Raw genomic sequence first — 19,361 nt, forward strand, 5'->3', positions numbered from 1 at the left:
TCCCCCAAAATGTTTATATTTGTACCCCACAATTAACGGTGGTCTGTGCCTCTTTCTATAGCATCTCTGATTACATAGGTTGTGTATTAGAGCTGAAAAATGTTCAGATGAGAGAGGAAGGTGTGCCTTCCAGATTAGGAATGTGTGTGTGTGTGTGTGTGTGTGTGTGTTAGTCATTCAGTTGTGATTCTTTGTGACCGCATGGACTGTAGCCCACCAGGCTCCTTTGTCCATGGAATTTTCCAGGCAACAGCACTGGAGTGGGTTGCCATTATCGTCTCCGGGGGATCTTCCCAACCCAGGGATCGAATCCAGGTCTCCTGCATTGCAGGCAGATTCTTTATCATCTGAGCCACCATGGAAGCCACTGCATACTATCAAGGTGCTACCACAGTTTGGCTTCAAGACTTGCAAACTAATGCCATGTTGAATTAAGAGACAGAATTTTTGTGTCTTTAAAGGTGACTGGAGGCGAGGGGCCAGCAGATGAATTTTCTTGTTTGTTCAGAACTCCATGCATTTTCAATGTAGTTTCCTGCCCCTGCTCTGTGCAGGCCTGTTGGTCCAGGCAGCACCGGTGCTTTGAATAAGGGTCAGCAAAGGGGTCACCCTCCTGATTATTCCCTTCTAGCAGAGAGGAGGAGGAAGCCCCCGGCCCCCTGTCCACCACTGAGTCGCTGCAAAATCCTGGGTTTCCACTGACAGCTGCAAATTCCTCTCCCAGGAGCTGCCAAGCTTCTGGGGTTGCCATGGTCCATGGGAGCGAAATGCTGGCCGCCCTCCGCTGCACCAGCCCGGAGCAGGCTGCTGATGCTTTCCTCCAGTTCCTTTCAAAAGCTTTTAAAGGAGATCCTCGAGGGGCGGTGGGGGGCGGGGGGGGGAGGGGGGGAGGTCCAGGACCTTAACCAGGGCTTCAGTGCAAATGGCTAGGGCGAATAAAAGGCTTTTCTCAAAGTAATAGAGCAAGTGTCGTGCTTCCGTCTTTCCCTGGAGGGAAAGGGAGAGTAGAGACGGTCCTTCCCAAGCTTCACCTGCTGTAGGCAGCGCCTTTCAGCGTTTTCCCCAGGGATTCCTCATCCCGAGTCTTCCCTGGAGGGCAAGGAGGGCAGAAGAGGGTGCTCCTGAAACTTAGCCAGCTGTTGGCCGATCCTCCTAGCTTGTTTCAAAGGGTTTCTCACCCTGGGGGTCTAGGAGGGGGAAAAAAAATCAGCTCTAAACCAACCGGCTGGGTGATCAGGCTGAATGGATCTATCGGGTGTGGCTTGCAAATTCTGGGCACACTTTCAGAAAATGGGGAGTGAAGCGAGATGATGAGAAGCCCCTTGGCACAGGCCTCATGGGTTTCCCCGGTACCTTCCTCCCTGACCCGGTCCTCTTTGGGATCTGAGGGCGGGACGCCGGGCGCGCCGGGAGTTTGGGGGTTCGCCTCCAGCCGCGGCGGGTGCAGACAAAGAGGAGGCGGTGTGTGTGTGGGGGGGGGTAGTTTGGGCCCGACGCAGGTTGCCGGGTGCCGGCCGCGAGGTTCGGAGCGCGGGGCTGGCCGCGGTGGGCGCGGCGGCGGAGCGCGCTGGGAGGAGCCGCCGCGGCGTCTTCTGCAGGCGGCGCGCGCCCTCCTGGCCCCGCGGCGGCGCGTCACGCTCTCCCCCGCCCGGAGCCGACCAGCCGGGAGGCGGGAGGCGGCGGCCGCGCGGCTGCTGCTGCTGCAGTGGGGCAGGTGGTGGCCACTGGCGGCGACCTAGGCGGCGGTGAGTGGGGCGCGGCGCGGGCCCTCTCCCCTTCCCCATCCCCTCCTCACCTTTCCCTTCTCTCCCTGCCCGACCGGCTCCTGCCCGCCCGGATCGGGGCCGGCGGGACCGGGCCCGGCATCCAAGAGGGAGGAACGAGTCCCGCGCACCGGGCCATCCCCGTGGGGCCGCGGGCGGCCCCGGAGAGATGGCCCTGGAGGCCAGGGGTCCCTGGGGGTGCTCTCCCCGGAGCCGGAAAGTGGCCGGCCCTGTGAGCGCCGAGCCCGGCCTTCCCTTCCTCCGCCCGCCTCAAGATGGAGCTTGGACTCCTTGCCCCTGCGCCGCCCCAGGCGCCGCTCCCTCCCTGGCGCCCCTCTTCGCTCCCCTCAGTCCTGGGGCGGCGGGCCGGACCCCCGGGGTGCCGAGGCCCAGCTGGACCTGTTGCCCCGGCGGTCACCTTAGCCTTTCTCGGGCCCGCGGCAGCGGTGCCCGCGAGCCGGCATGGAGGGCACCCTGGCCGTGGCCTCCGAGGCGGGCGCCGGCCGGCGGGCTGGCCTCGCTGGCCCGGGGCCCGGCCGGCCGTGGCTTTTGTCCCCCACCCCACCCCCCACGAATGGGACTGTGATTCTTGGAGAAGGTGGATGACAAGATTGACAGGGATTTCCGAAATAACACCGCTGCCCCGTAACCCGAACCTTCTGCTTCGTCAGGGGATTGGCTCCGGAGACAGATGACACTTGTTCAGAGGTTATTTTCAAAGCAGAGCCTCCTGATTCCCCTCCTTTGGAGGTCCTGTGCTTCAGAAATTGTGGTTTTTGATCCGCGGAGAAACCCTCAACTCCGCTGTTGCTCCACTTCATGTGGCTTTTCCATCTGGCAGGGACCGAGCACCACCCCCTTCCTCCCTTCTCAGCCCCACCTCTTTGGTATGAAGAAATTACACGTTAAGTCTGTAATCTTTAGTTACCTGTTTTTAGCAAAACCTGGGCGCCAATTAACGTGTTTAAAAAGGAGGGTGGAGGAAAATATATGCTGCCTTTTTTGGTTGTTGTTGGATTCAGCAGTCTTGCCTTCTTCCTGTTTCAGGTTAGGACAGTTCCTGGCCGGTAAGAGCTCAGGACTAGTGTTACTGCTGCTGCTTTTATGGTTGTGGTCCTGGCTGGTGTTTTTTTCTTTTCCCATTGATTACTACTGTTACCTATAATATGTACAAGTCCAGAGACCAGGTCTGTTAGGATTTGGGGTGTAATAATAACCTTTTGCAAGAATCCTCAGGTATATGTTGCTCCTCAGTTTTGGGGCATTTTTCTCTGGAAATATTAACATTTATTGAGGGCTTCCTGTGGTCAAGCTCTGGGCAGGTCTTTTATGTGTTTTGTCTCAATTAACCTAGCCCAGTGATGGTGCTATTCAGTGCTATTATCCCATTTTACAGAAGAGGCATAGAAAGGTCAGGAACCTTGCTCAGGGTCACATAGCTGATAAGTGGTAGTGTCAGGATTTAAGCTCTGGTATTCTGACTCCTGGTGCTTGGTAATTGGTATAGTGACTCTCCTGCAAGGAGCAAGTCTGCCCTCCTTAAAGCAAAGACAGTGGGTGATTACTTGGCCAAGGGCTGGTCCTGAGTTTCTGAGGTTCAGAGAAAGTGGTAAGGTACAGCTTAGGCTTCTCACTAGGCCTAGTTCAAAAGGGTGAACAACAAACTGGGTGGACCCTGTGAAGGTATTCTGTCTAAAGATAAAGATCGCCCATCCCTCTTTTTTTTCCCCTAACAATTGCTTAAGCACTTACTTGTGCTTCAGTGAGAGAGACATAGGCAGATCTGGTTTCTGTTCTTTATAAGTTTGGAATTTGGTGCTTTTCTCATTGACCTTAAAAAATTTTTTTAACCTATTGTCAAACATTGAGTCTGCCCCATCCCTTGTGATCGGTGAATGCATATGAACTTAAGCAAGTAATGTTTGACTCTTGCTTTTAAGTTCTGTCTCTGTTGGCATTCCAAACCCAAATCATGGTGTGTAAGAGGGGGCTTGGTCCTCCTGTGCTCCACAAAAGGTAGGCACTTTTGAATTGGTCATATATTGGCGGCCTGTTCTTCATTATTTATTACAGATGTATTTCTGTTCTTCCCAGAGTTTGTGTGTATCTATCTCAAGCTATTTGTGTGTATGTGTGTATGTATACATATGTATATGATACATATCTATATGTATATTTCAAGGACCTTGACTTTCACTTTATAGTACCCTCTACAGAATTCTGCAGAGTGCTGTGTGTTCAGTCAATATTTATTATTCAGTTAATTGAAAATATGAGGTGCATAAATTTGAGGATTGTTTTTTATTTTTTTAATATTTATTTATTTGGCTGTACCAGGTCTTAGTTGCAGCATGTGTGATCTGGTTCCCTGACCAGGGGTCGAACCTGGGTCCCCTCCATTGGGAGCACAGAATTTTAGCCACTGGACCACCAGGGAAGTCCCAGGACTGGTTTTATAGAAAAAGGCAAAACAAAACAAAACTGAAGGTAGTGTAGTAAAGTCATAGGAAGATGGCTTACTACTTGTTAACATTAAAAGAAAACTTTATGCAATGTTAACTAAAACGAGCCTTTCACCTCGTTTATTTTTCCACTTTATCTGAATTATCAGCTTCTCTCTCCTCTTCCTTGTACAAATGACGTGGGAAGTCGATTGTTTTCTCTAATATAAAGAATGGACACTGTTGTAATCACTGCAAACCAGTAAGTTCTCTTTTTCAGCATTTTTTTGTAGTGTGTGGTAGTCTCCCCAGAGGGAGTTCGTGGGGCTGTGGTGCACCTGTATGTGGGCTGTACTGAGGTCTCATTTGGAATTCACTCAGCAGGTGTTTATTGAGCACCTATTGTGTGCTGGTTGCTGTTCTGGGTGCTGGTGATACAGCAGTAAATAAAAGGGAAAGCCCTGTTGTTGGAACTCCCTTCAGGTAGGGGAGGCAGACAGTAACCATGTTAATACAATTTATTGTATGTTGGAAAGTGATACATATTAAGACTAAATACTACAAGTTTTGGAGACAAGAGGTAGGGTAACGGAAATTCTAGATAGGGTGATGAGAGGAGACCTTGCTGAGAAAATGGCTTTTAAATAGAGATCTAGGTGAAGTGAGGGAATGTTGATCCCCGAGGGAAGATCATACCAGGGAATCAGTTGCAAGGGTCCCGAGGCAGGAGCTTGGGACGGGCTAGATAATTTAAGGTTGTAGTCCTTAAATATGTATTAAATACATATGTATTAAAATATTAATTTATTTTTAATATTTATCTTTGTTTATGTACATATTTGTCTGTGCTAGGTCTTTGTTATGGAATGTGGGATCTAGTTCGTTGACCAGGGATTGAACCAGGCCCCTGCTCTCCATTGGAAGCTTTGGAGTCTTAGCCACTGGACCACTCAGGAAGTCCCTAAAATATTTTAAAATAGTGAAAGATAAAGAATTTTGTGCCATGATACTAGCGATTTTGTTGAAGAAAAAGTTGAAGATGTGGGGGAAGTAAAGCTTAAAGAATTTCACTAACTTGCCTTAAAGGCCACACAGCCAGTGAATAGAGAGCTAGAAATTGAACCTTAGTTTATATTATTTTAAGCAATGCGCAGACTATATTGGCAATGAAACCTTAAGTAAGTGGCTGGCAGAAAGGCCAGACCAGTACTTGATGTTCAGACTTGCTGTTGAGAATATACTTTCCTGTTTGTATGCAGGATTTTTGCTCAGTCCTGGGAGACCCTGTAACTGACATTTGCATATATTGCGTTTTCCTGGAATTATGCTCCTGGCAGCAAAGCCTTCCTTTTTAGTCTTAAAAGATTCATGATTCAAAATCTGTGTTTGATATAAGCCTTTAAGTGTCTTCAATCTTAATTGGAAGGCAGTGATGGTATTAGTCTCAATATGAATTTTTTAGATGACTGTTTAGGGAGGTTCTAAACTAATATAGCATCTTATATATGTATTTTAATATACATAATGTATGTTTCCCATGTAAATGGAACTCAAGGAATCCATATGCTTTAAATCAGCACTTGAGTTACAATGCACTTTTAAGGGAAAACATATTGACTGATGGTACTGTGTAAGAATTTCAAGAGTGACCTCTTCAGATTTCAAATCGGGAACAGAAGAGCCTTTTTTTTTTTTCCCGGTGGGTTGGCAGACTGTAATTAACCAACCTTGAATTTGGCTAGGACATCTGGGTTAATATCCTGGCCCTGGCACCAAGTACCAAGGAATCTTGGCCACATTTAGTAAAGAGCTTTTTTTTTTTCAGATCTCCATCTGGCACTTACAGAAAGACAGATTCCACGAGCACTAACTCAATGGGTGGGTCTGTTTTTTTGATTGTCTGTCTTATGGGGGTTCAGCAACACAATCTTAAAAGTAGTCTTTGCAAAATCTTAGAAAAGTAGTAGTCCTATTACAGAATCCCTATTGGGAACCCTTTCCTATATCTCTTTCCCTGGGGAAGTATACTCTCATCTGCCTCTTCTTAGGAATCCTAATGAGACTACAGACAGGCATTTCGCTGCCCTAATGTTTTATATAAGCATAAGGTCTAATATACTTCTGACTTGAATTAAGTGTTTTGGTATTTGTATTCTCTTTTGCTTACTTATGTCTAAGTATAGCTTGGATTAGATCCCAGTTTTAACTCTGCCCATTTTTTACACTTAAAATTGCCAAGTGCTTGTTTTACTGTATCTTTTCTGAAGTTAAAGGCCTGAAGATCCAGATGTTCAGGACGTGCAGATCATCCAAAATTTGGGTTTGATGTAAAACGGAAGGCAACTTTAATAGATTTCTCCCCCCTCCCTGGTTCTACAGATCCCTAGTCAAGTAGAACACTAAAATATTTGGCATACTTTTTTTCCCTGTCTTTTCAGGAAAGATGAGATATTAGGGAAATTTTCTTTAAAATATTTCAATCAAATCTTTTGATCTCCTGCCTTCTTTGTTTATCTGGTTTCCCCCATAGAATGATTTCTTACTGGAGATATTACATTCTAGTAACTTAAGGCAGGAAGGAAGATACATAGACTCTACTTTTCCAGACTATAGAAAAATAAACTTTATAGGCAGGGTAATTTTATTTTATATTTTTTACAGCTTAAGTGAAAGAAAACTTTTTATCACTAAGTGTTTTTTCACACACATGGGTGACTGGAAAAAAGTGTATTGCTAATTTCTGTTGTAAGGCATATGTGGCTTGCTTGAGTTTCGACATTGAGATTCTAGAATCAGTCAAATTTAGATTTTTAAAAAACGTTTTCTAGTGAAGTGATTACTTTTTTGAGGTTCTCGGGTTTATTTTCGCCTTGCATACCAGTTTTACAAGGACCTTTGCATTTTAATAACATATACTAGCCATCCTATAATATGTGATTTCAGTGTATAAGATATAAACACACATATTAAAAGACAGAGAAAAAAGCAAATTATCCATAATTCTACTGCCCAGAGAAAATTATTTCAGTGTTTTAGAGTATATCCTTCTAATCTTTTTCTTTATACTTAAAAAATGTCTTTATGGGCCCCGGCCATATCAGCCTGAAGGCGCCCGATCTCGTCTGATCTCGGAAGCTAAGCAGGGTCGGGCCTGCTTAGTATAAAAAAAAAAAAAAGTCTTTATGGCTGGATCTGTATTTTTATATAGATTTTAATATTTTATGTATTTAGTTTTGGCTGTGCTGGGTTTTTGTTGCTGTGCGGGCTATTCTGTAGTTGCAGTGCACAGGCGTCTCATTTTGGCGGCTTCTCTTGTTGCGGAGCACAGGCTCTAGGGTCCGTGGGCTCAGTGGTTGCAGCTCCCCGGGCTCTAGAGCACAGGCTTGTTAGTTGTGACACAGGGGCTTAATTGCTCCTCTGCACGTGGGATCTTCCTGGATCAGGGATTGAACTCGTGTCTCATGCATTGACAGGCAGATTCTTTACCACTGAACCACCAGGGAAGCCCTGTATTTCTGTTTTGACGTAATTAAAAGTCTAATATTGTCACAGGAAATATTCTCAGCGCACCAACATGAGGGGAATCAGGACTACTTTTAAGTTTGAGGAACGTCCCTGGTGGTCCAGTGGTTAAGAATCCACCTTCCAATGCAAGGGATGAGGGTTCTGGCCCTGTTTGGGGAACTAAAATCCCACAAGCCTCATAGTGCTAAATTACTTAGCTATATGCATGCTTTTATATTGGTGTGAAGCACTTGCTTTCTCCAGTGAAGTTTGAACCTTGGGAATAAAGATTTAAGGGGAAAAAAAAAAGTTTGCGGTCCTGAATTTGTTTCAGCCCCAGCTCCGTGAATCTTGTGAAGTTGGACGGTTGCTTGACTTCTAGTCTCTCATTCTGTAAAGTGGGGGTAACACCTGCCTGTTCACCTGATGGGGTTGCTGTCTTAATGTGGGGATTTGGTCATGATGATAGTGCTAAGGGAGTCACTGGCCCTTTCAAATACCAAAGAGGCCCAGGAAGACAGAGGAAAGACCAGTCCTGTACCACTGATTGACTGTGAGTCACCTGGCATATTTTGCAAATGGCTGGAGAAGGAAATGGCAACCCACTCCAGTGTTCTTGCCTGGAGAATCCCAGGGACAGGGGAGCCTGGTAGGCTGCCGTTTCTGGGGTTGCACAGAGTCGGACACAACTGAAGTGACTTAGCAGCAACAGCAGCAGATTTATTACAGTAAAGCTTTTCAGATGAATGTGACCAATCAAAAGTGTCCTATGGGGTAGGAGAAAACCCCAGAAATACTGATTTATCAAAAATCTCATGAGAGCTGTGAGGACTCTGTGCTGGGTCTAAGCAGCTGTCTCACCAGGTGAGGCAGCTAACAGTGAGCCAGTTAGAGGCTAAAGTGGAGGCGTGCTGGGGCCCTGGAAGACAGTCCGTTTCACACGGCTTGTTGTTGTTTGGTCCCTAAATCATGTCCAACTCTTTTGTGACTCCATGAACTGTAGCCTGCCAGGCTCCTCTGTCCATAGGATTTTTCTGTGTGTGTGTGAGAGAGGATTAAGGAAGCTTCCAATCAGTCAGTCCTTAAGGAAATCAACCCTGAATATTCATTGGAAGGACTGATGCTGAAGCTCCAATACTTTGACCACCTGCTGTGAAGAACTTACTCATTGGAAGAGACCCTGATGCTGGGAAATATTGAGGGTAGGAGGAGAAGGGGGCAACAGGTTGAGATGGCTTCTCTGACTCAATGGACATGAGTTTGAGCAAACTCTGGGAGATAGTGAGGACAGGGAAGCCTGGCGTGCTGCAGTCCATGGGGTTGCAAAGAGTCAGACACGACTGAATGACTGAACAGTAACAACAAAGTGGGAAGTAGCTCTTGCGTTTGGTGTTGATGGAGATGGAGGGTCTCTAGGCAGGGATGGGTTAGAGAAAACTTTCTAGGCTGGACTGGATTGAGCAAAGGCATAAAGGGTAGCCTGCTGAGATCGTAGCAGATCTACTGCTCTGTACTTTGAGGGCAGGTAATAGGAAATAAAACTAAGACATTTGGGTCTGCATCAAGGAGAGGCTTCCCTGCTCTGAGCAGGAGTCTCTTTTATTGGTCTGTAGGTCCATGGGGTCGAAATGAGGCAAACACGACTGAGCACAACATAGCAGCATTTTTGTAATCATTTCAGTTTTGTGTTTTTTTTTGCAAGTCTTTCTTATGATGATTGCTCAAAACTTATCTGGTTATAGGTGGTAAATAGGCAAACTTCTGGTTATTCGTTGTTGTTCAGTCACTCAGTCATGTCTGACTCTGTGACTCCATGAACTGCAGCACTCCAGGCTTCCCTGTCCTTTACCAACTCCTGGAGCTTGCTCAAACTCATGTCCATTGAGTTGTGATGCCATCCAACCATCTCATCCTCTGTCATCCCCTTCTCCTGCCTTCAGTCTTTCCCAGCATCAGGGTCTTTTCCAATGTCAATTCTTCCCATCAGGTGGCCAAAGTATTGGAGTTTTGGCTTTTGCGTCAGTCCTCCCAATGAATATTCAGGGTTGATTTCCCTTAGGATTGACTGGTTTGATCTCCTTTCAGTCCTAGGGACTCTCAGGAGTCTTCTCCAACAGCCAATCCCAGCTCTGTTATTACTTTGCTACTTTATTCACTTTATGTTAATACTTTCTGGAAGATCTGGTTCAAACTGATAACCTCTAGAACTTAGTTTTCTCATCTCTGAACTGGGGATCAAAGGAATTTCAAATAGTCGTCATGACGATTAAATGAATTAATATCTGTAAAACAGTATCCGAACTCTTCTCTCCCCTTTGATCCCTTGTGTCTTCCCGCATGCCCATTCCTAAAGGAAGTCGGGGTTCAGCACCTCAGTTTTCTTCTCTCATGTAACTTGAATGGAGGGAAAACCCACTTCTACTGGTCTGGGAAATGAAAACCTTATTTCCTGCCATGTATAGAAAATTACTTTGAGTCGGAGTGCCTTGCCACTGTCTAAGGGCACACTTTTAGACAACAGCTTGCACTGATGAACTTTAATTTATGAGGAGCTAAGTATTTCGCATGGGGTAGGAACTCGTGCTTCTCATGTCAGAACTTGTGCCTTGCCAAACCTCAGGCCCTTTTGTATGTTTGTCAGTTTGATTTCCCACTGTTTAACTCCAAAGGAGTTTCTTTGTAAGATCTGATAGAACTTGCCTGTGTCTGTGTGAAAGATTACCTACAAAGGTAAAAAATAACCAACAATGAAGTTAGGTTATTAAGATCCAAATGAAACCAATTCCTAGTTTTTATTGACAATATCAGCGGTGGTTGTACGGGAAAACCGTCTTAGGGACATCTGAATAAATTTGAAATAGCCGAGTATCCTTCAGGATTGTGCAAACTGAAATTTGGTTATTTTCTCCATTCCCTCTAAAGACCTACAACTATTTTTTTTTTTTCCTTTGGCTTGCTGGATCTTAGTTCCCTGGCCAGGGATTGAAGCCGGGCCCCCATGAGTGGAAAGCGTTGACTCGTAACCACTGAACCGCCTGGGAATTCCCAGCCTGCAACTGTTAAAGTTGCTCATTTGGAAAGTAAAAGCAAGAAGGTTTTTATAAAGAGGGGGGGAAAAAAAACCAGTGAGGAAGTCATTGATTCTTCTGTTGTCTGTGTGCCCTTTTCCTGTTCAGAACAAGCAGTTGGTGAGCGTTTGCGTTTGGAATGGGCCATGTGTGACTGTTGAAGGGCAAGTGAAAAGTGTGCCAATTTTGATTCCTTTGTGAAGGCTGGAAAAGGAAATGTGTTTTAACCTGCCTTGAGATTGACTTACTCATCTCATTGCTGTTTATAACAGACCAGAAAACTTTTATTCATCTGCATAGATGAAGGTCAGGAGTCTCTAAACTGGAGACTGGGGATTAAGTCCTGGACCGTTAAGTAACTGTGACCTTGACAAGTGGTTTCATTTTTTAGAATTAGTTTCCTCCGTGGTAAAATGAGGAAGTTGAACTAGATTGCAGGTCTCTTCTAATTCTAAAATTTTATGATGCTATATTAAGCACATTTGCTCCTTTTTACACGTTAGTATAATTGACTGCTGCCGACCTATTAAGTAAGTTCTTCTGGGAGATACTAACCAGGCCTAGTCATTTCAGTTCCTTATTTAAGATCTGTCTCTAAGCTGGCGGTATTAGAGTTACAGAATTGTAGGAATTTTGTGAAAGCTTGTATAAATGAGCAGAATAGCTCTAATTATTCAGCTCTTTGAAAAAAAAAAAGTCCTTTGCAGATGGAGGAACTTCGGGAGACTGCTTATTTTCTGCTTATCTAAGTAACAGGAACAGAAAATGAATCTTTGTTCAAACTGAGCCGTGCAGGGACACTCCTAATTGCAGGCCGACGCGTCATGGCTCAGCGTTCCGTCTTAGAGAAGTCATCGAATGTTCCAGCTCTGTTTGCTTTGCTTGGGTTTTGGCACCCTCCCCCTCCTTTCAAAAACAGCTGTAGACTTTGAAACTCTGGGTACAACTTGTATTTGGTACTATGTCATATATGCTTCAAAATTTAAAAACATGTAATTTTCGAGCACAGAATAATTTTTCAAGGGGTTATGTCTCTCTATTGACATCCTTTTCTGACTTTTTTTGGCAAGCATCCTTAACTGAGTGTTGAATCATTTAACATTCTACTTCTGACTTTGATGGAAATATGTAAAACTTTCTGTTTATCTTCAGCATCCTACTGTGTGATATTCTCAAACCAACACTTAAGATTGGTAGACTGACTTTATAAATTGCTCGATAAGGGCTCTGCCAGTTAGAAATTGAAATTACAACTTCCTTGTAGCACCATTTGAATTAAGAGGCCAATTAATTTTCTGATCCTTCCCTGCTTGTGTCTGCCCTTGAATGTCTAAATGGGTTTTTCACATTGATCCTTTTAGGCAAACAGTTACTACACTATTTTCATCTTCTGTACTTTATCCTTGGCTAGAGATGTGTAGTTTGTGTTTTTAATCTTTGTGTTAATGTTAAGGCTGTTGGAGTCTGGCCTGTTTAAAAAGTTATATATTGTGTGTGAAATATGTATATAAATACTTACCTAGATAAGTTTCAGTGAAAATGAATCTTTGTGGTCGTCCAGTACAATAAGGTGGTAAAAGGCTAAAGAAGACCCAGAATTATGCCTCCTGGACTCTTCATAAACACCAGTATTTCCTCAAGGATTTCCACCCCAGAGTAACCCATCAAGAGTTCTTTGACATCTGGGTGGTCCTGTAGCTGTCGTCACTCTGGGTAGCAAGGGTTACTCAGGGGTTGGAAATCTTTGAGGAAATACTGGTGTTTATGAATAATTCTTTTGACAATGGAATTAAAAAAAAAGACATGTCTTTAATACCGGATAAATATTTGTTAAATAATCTACCGTGTGAAAGGCACATTGATTTGAAGTCAGTAAGTGAAGACAGTGAGGATCATGGTTTGTTTTTTTTTTTGACAAACCCCCTCCCCGCCCCATGTGGGATCTTAGTCCTCTGACCAGGGATCTAACCCATGCCCCCTGCAGTGGGAATGTGGGTTGCCAGGGAAGTCCTGTGAGGACCATGTTTTTGAGGAATAGCTGCTAGTGCATTTACTCAGTTACATGTCTCCTGGGAGTTGGTATAAGTCAACCCTATAAAAACAAGGTGGTTAAGTTGGGAGATGTGGGACTGAGTGGAAGTACTGAAAAGCGGCATTACAGTTAAGTTGGTATTTTTTACATTTTAACTTCACTCCTGTCTCCCATGTCTCCTTTTCTCTGCCTTTAACTTGCATTATTGTTTTGTGTCATGCTTTATAATGATTTCTGAAAAGTATAAATTTAGCACTCCATGAATATAAATTACTACCAGCTCTACCTTCAGCTTGTGGATTAACCATAAACTTATCAAAAGCAGTACTAAAGTAACTTGGATGAACTGTGAGAAAGGCATCAGGCAACTTTCAGTCCTTAGAAGGTTCTGTGTCTTTAGCCAGGTGATCTTTGGAGAATGCTCGTAATCTTCAGGCTAGACTGAGATGCTGCTTTTTCTAATTTATATGAAAAATTAAATACTGAATAGTAGTTTTCTCAATTTCAATTTTTACCTTGTATAGGGCTTCTTAGTTTAAGTCTTAGGTCTCTTGCTGCTATGGATGTCTTAAGATGTTTCAGACTCTGTCCCGTGTCTCAGTATTTCATGGTATTCTCTTTCTTTTAATACTTATTTTGTTTATTATTTATTTGGCCATGCTGGGTCTCAGTTACAGCATTTGGGATCTTTGATCTTTGTTTTGGCAGGCGGGATCTTCAGCTGTGGCCTGCGAACTCTTAGTTGCGGCATGTGGGATCTAGTTCCTTGACCAGAAATCAAACCTGGGCCCCCTGCATCGGGAGCACAGAGTCTTAACCACTGGACCACCATGGAAGTCCCTTCATGGAATTCTCTAAGGTGTTTCCAGCTGCTCTGGCCTCCTGAGCAAATACCAGACGCTGCCTCCCCACCCCCACTGCCCCCACCTTTAGGCATGTTGCACGGCAGGACAGTCGGCTCTCTGGAAGATGGATTCTCTCGTTTTCTCTCATTCTACAAGGGAAAGTGGCAATCTTTCATGTCTTGTGTATGTTTATTTTGGGGAGGGTTGTGTGACTTTTCCCCTGGCTGATCTTCCCCACTAGTCCCTAGGGTTGGAATGCTCTGCTGGAGGTGGTGGAATAAGAAACAGAGGGGCCATCTGGATCTCCGCCTCTGTCATCACCCAGCCTTAGCAGACTTACCTCTTGCTTTACCCTCTAAGCCAACCACTTAGCTGCTGCTAAAACCAGATGCCTCCAGTTCCCTGCTCACTCTTTATTCTAGTTTATCTCACTTGGTATTGCAGTGATGTGAAGCAGTGGCTCTTTGGTGGCCTGTGCCCTAAACTGTGTCTGGTGACATCACACACATTTTCTCTGTGTTCACGGGGCAAGCTTCCAGGAGGCCTGAACCTTAGGATGACCGCAGGTGGCTCCATGTCACTCATCACTGTTCCAGCACATTGAACACTTGCCTGATACTCTGTCCCAGAGGAGATGCGCCTCTCTTCATCCCACAAGACGTGTTCTGTGTCTTCATTCAGTAAACTGACACATTTCCCCAGTGTTGATACTTGGGACAGTGCTTTTTCCTCTCTGAGTCTTACGTTTTAGCCACTGGACTATCTCTAAATCAAAGCCAACTTTACTAAAGTTCACGGGGGAAGAAACAACAGATGAGTGGGAAATGACAGTGAGGTCTCACCCTTCGTCCTTCTTTCTCACCTATTAGTTTTCCCCTCCAGTCTCTGGTCCTGCTTTCCGCGTGTTCTCACTCCACACTTCCCCGAGTCTGTGTCGGCTTCCTGCAGTTAGAATGCCAGAAGCAGCTGAGCGTGGAGCCGCCTCAGTAGAAAGATGCGTTCACTCGCCTCTTTGTACTTGAAACGCTGCCTCCTGCTCCGTCGCCCTTAAATCTGCCAGGCGCTACCTCTCAGGTTCCCTTCTTGTATCCTGAGACACACTTATTAAATTTTCATCTGTAACTCAGTCTCTGTTCTTTGCTTTGAGTATTGCGTGGGTGTGTTTTCAAACTGTGTTGAGCCATCAGTTTTACTGGGCAGTGCCTTGTGCTGTAAGCAGGGCTTCTTCATGCATCATGTATCCCTGTCAGATATTTTAAAGGTGCTCTTACTGGAAATGTTATTTTTTTTTCATCTTTATCTTAAGAACAACTAAATTATTCACAGCTTTACATTCAAGAGCTTATCCATTTTTCCTTTCACAGTGTGTTGTAATGTGATTGTTGTTGCTGTTTTGTGTTAGTTGCTTAGTGGTGTCTGACTCTTTGCGACTCCATGGACTGTAGCCAGTCTCCTATATTCATGGGATTCTCCAGGCAAGAATACTGGAGTGGGTTGCCAGTCCCTTCTCCAGGGGATCTTCTGGACCCAGGGATCGAAGCCAGGTCTCCTATATTGCAGGCAGGCTCTTTACTGTATGATCTACCAGGGAAGCCTGTAATGTGGTAGGAAAGATGAATGCTGCATACCCAGGGGCACTCGGATGTCTGATTGGCAAGTTCATTATCTATGTCAAGGGGAGAGTGTCCTTATAGTCTGCCTTACACGTAGTTCTAGAGCCTCACTGCCCAGTACAGTAGCCATAAGCCATGTATGGCTGTTGCAAGTCCAAGTTGAGATCTGAGTAGAAAAATACATAATTCGACCATGGAATATTACTCAGCTGTAAAAAGGAAAAAAAATTGTCATTTGTAGAGATGTGGATGGACCGAGAGTCTTCATAATAAGTCAGAAAGAAAAAAAAAATACTGTATATTATCACGTATATATGGAATCTAGAAAACTGGTACAGATGAACCTGTTTGCAGGGCAGGAATAGAGACAGAGACATAAGAATGAACTTGTGGACACAGAGGGGAAGGGGAGGGTGGGACAAATTGGAAAAGTGGCATTGATACATATACACTACAACATGTAAAGTAGGCAGCTAGTGGGAGGCCGCTGTCCAGCACAGGGAGCTCAGCTCGGTGCCCTGTGATGACCTAGAGGGCTGGAGTGGGAGGGGGAGGGAGGCTCGACAGAGAGGGGACATATGTGTGCATATAGCTGATTCAGTGTAAAGCAATTGTCCTCCAATAATAAAATTTTAAAATAACACAATTGGATTTTGGCCTAATATAAAAAGAATGTAAAATAACTGATTAACAGTTTTATGTTGATTACATTTGAAGTCATACTTTGCATATATTTGGTTAACAAAAATAGGTTATGATTTCACCTGGTATTTAAAATTTTTAAATACAATGATTAGAAAGTTCAAAGTTACACATTTGCCTCACATTTTATTTCCGTTGCAAAGAGCGAGTATCTCTGTGTCCACAAAGGAAATCTAATTCAAGACTTCTAGCTCTTTTTTTTTTTTTTTTTTAAGACTTCTAGCTCTTACACAGCATTCACTGGGGGTGGTAATTGAATCGTTTGCCCAAAGCCTCACTGGCCTACTTTTTGAAGGAGATCCCAGGGTTGGGAAACCCTCTAATGTTGTCTTCATCAAATGCTTAGAAGGTGAGATACAGGTTGCTTCAGGTTGAAAATGTCAGTATTGCATCATTTTAGGGGTTCTTCCAGAGAAGGCAATGGCGCCCCACTCCAGTACTCTTGCCTGGAAAATCCCATGGACAGAGGAACCTGGTAGGCTGCAGTCCATGGGGTCACTAAGAGTCGGACACGACTGAGCGACTTCACTTTCACTTTTCACTTTCATGCACTGGAGAAGGAAATGGCAGCCCACTCCAGTGTTCTTGCCTGGAGAATCCCAGGGATGGGGGAGCCTGGCCGGCTGCTGTCTGTGGGGTCACACAGAGTCGGACACGACTGAAGCCACTTAGCAGCAGCAGCAGCAGGGGTTCTTCTTTCATTGAGTCAGTTCAGGACTTTTAAAAACTCTGACTGTGTATCAAGGACTTTTTTAGGCTGCAGAGACCAGTTTCATCCCTGACCAGGAGAATCTTAGTCATCTCACAGTGTACAAACCAAACTGATTCATCATTCAGTTATAGAAGACTGCTCGGTGGCTCGGGCAGTCCAGAGAAGGAGAGAGGGCAGGCCTCACAGTCAGAAGAGACCTCGAGAGGAGATGATGCGTCTGCTTTTATTCTTCTAGAGTCATTTCCTGTGTCCCCCGGAAGTCCTGGCATGAGGGGTGTGCTGTGTGGAGCAGTGGAATATGGGCCTTGGGTGCATAAACAGGCATGACTCTGCATTTGCCATATGAGGACTTTTACCTCATTTCAGCTGGGAGATGAGAACTGTTTCACTTGGCCCAGGCAAAGCCCATCAGCTTACTGATTGGGTTTTGATATCCTTCTGTGAAGTTGAAAACACTTGACTTTCCTTGTTTTACTCAGAAATTGAAGAAAATATATAAATGAACTTCAGCTGTAATTGTGTTTTATGTATGTACAGATATATCAGTGTGAATGAAACTGAAAGATGAAAAAAATTGAGTAACTTGCCTTTCCTTGGTATAAATACGAGTCAATTTGGAAAGTGACCAGAGTGTTGTGTAAGTGTTTTCAGTGGGTGAAGCAGGGGAGCTCAGGTTACACAGTGTCTCCCATGGTGGGGGTGGGGGACAGCAAGTGACACAGCAGGCAGCAGACACTTACATAACCGTGACTTCAGGGGACAGGATTAGGCTGTGAATGAAGCTCCCAGTCTCCGGAACAGGATATTAGAATGCAGCCCTGTGAGTTTTTGTCTCTAGCTTGACTTGAAAACCAGCTTCAGAAACATCTTTTCTCTCGACTAGACTTTGCCTTATTCTCAGAACTTCTTTTCCCCTTCCCTTCTAAGTGTATAGACATTTAACATTTTAGAATTAGACGGGCGCTCAGAAGTCTCAGCGGGCAGCTGCCTGCAGCTAAGACACTTAACCTGCCTGATGCTCCATCTCTTCCCTGGCACCAGCAGGACTGAGCAGAAATCCAAGTGTCCAGGTGCCCACTCTGCTGTTGTGGGTGCCTTGTTTTTGGAGGCTCAAAACCTCCCTTTAAACTCCCTCTCCTGGCAGGTTAAATTCATTGCAAATTCTTCAACTCTTCCTTGGCCTCCCAGTAGAATTTCCAAATTTCATAAATATAGTATTTTTGCTTTGCTGATGGGCTGTGAAGGGGCTGAAGGGAAGTGCAGGAGATGTGATTTGCCTCGGAGGATGCTGGAGAGCGAGAGGAGAGGCAGTGCTTTTTGGAGGCTGATCTTATCAGGTGTGGTTCTTTCTTCCCCGACGGCAGGGCACTCTGAACTCTGGCAAAATTGAAGTCACGGAAGCTTTCCTTTCACTTTTGAATCCTTGCCCTTTCACTTAGGGAGTTTGTATTTGAATCCAAAACAGTAGAACTACAAAAGGACAGACTTAGAAAATGATATTATTTAATGAGTTATCCTCAGGATGCCGAGTTCCAGGAAGGGGTTAAGTGCTAGCTGAAGGTCATCCAGCTGGGACAGAATCCAGCTGTCTCATTTCCCAATCTAACCCTCTTCTCATACTTTTCTTTTTTTAGAGCCACATTTTTTTTTTTCACATTGGAAAAAGAATAACAGTAAACAAAAACAAAACCCACAAAGCAACAGCAAAAGAGGAAACAAGACCTTAGGAAATCAGATAAGAATTATGAAGATGATTATTCCTTTTCACTTGGACTTATAATTTACATTACACTTGTTGTGGGGGACTGCTTGTTTTGAGGAACTTCTCGTTTCTGTAAAGTGCTTAAGCTTTTTTCTTTAGGTTATGAAGTGGTGAAGAAGAATGTGGAGTTTGGATTTTACTAAAATATCTTCTATAATAAAAACTTTTTATTGTGGACAGTTTCATTCACATATGTAGACAAGTAGTCCCATCACCACCTAACTCTTGAACATTCATCAACTCACCATCAGTCTTATCTTACATACAATCACACTTGTGTTCTTTAAACATATTTCTGCTCTTGCCAGTAAAATGTCTTTTTGCTTTTAAAAAAACACAGTACTTTAACTTGTCTTTCATGTAATCATGCTTTTTATAGTGTGAAGCATTTCTGTCTCAGGAGCTTATCCTCAGATTTATTTTGAGTTTACTTAGCTGAGATGTTTTCCAAGGTCTTAGCAGAGTTTTGATCTCTTTGTCACTTGGTAAGAAAAGCTAGCTGCTGTAACATACTCCACTAATTTTAATGACTTAAATGGATGGGAGTTTATTTTCAGTTATAGAAGAGTGGGGTAGGTATTTCATGGCTGGGGAATGAAGAAAAGTGATGCAGGAATTCAGGCTTCTTCGGTGTCCTCCATCGATGCTTTTGAAGTCGCCCTGCTCATCTCCATCAAGCCACTGGAAGGGCCAAGAGTGGGAAGATTTAATGGGGAAGGCCTAAAAGTATACACATTGCAGGCCCTGCTCTCCTTCCATTGGCTGGGACTCAGCGGTCACACTGAGCTGCAGAGGGAGCTGGGAAATGTGGTCTGTGACTCCAGGAAGAGAAGGAAGTAGGCTTGGTAAACACCTAGCCTGTCTGCCTGGGTACCCACTTCGTATTGCTTACACTGGCCTGGTGTGCTGATTTCTTTTT

General features: G+C 44.5%; 1 protein-coding gene across 4 annotated transcripts in view; it reads left to right on the forward strand.

The window, feature by feature from the left end:
• Positions 1 to 1,587: 1,587 nt before the first annotated feature.
• Positions 1,588 to 19,361, forward strand: part of CLIP1 (CAP-Gly domain containing linker protein 1) — a 116,692-nt gene continuing 98,918 nt past the window's right edge. For 3 of the 4 annotated variants that reach the window (XM_070769480.1, XM_070769481.1, XM_070769482.1), the window contains exon 1: positions 1,589 to 1,745. The gene's annotated coding sequence lies outside the window, so the exon portion shown is untranslated. Of the gene's footprint in view, positions 1,746 to 19,361 lie in introns of all 4 variants that reach the window. The other variant, XM_070769483.1, reaches the window with a different exon arrangement.

The sequence above is a fragment of the Bos indicus genome, chromosome 17 (genome assembly GCF_029378745.1).
Source record: "Bos indicus isolate NIAB-ARS_2022 breed Sahiwal x Tharparkar chromosome 17, NIAB-ARS_B.indTharparkar_mat_pri_1.0, whole genome shotgun sequence".
Taxonomy (NCBI): Eukaryota; Metazoa; Chordata; class Mammalia; order Artiodactyla; family Bovidae; genus Bos; species Bos indicus.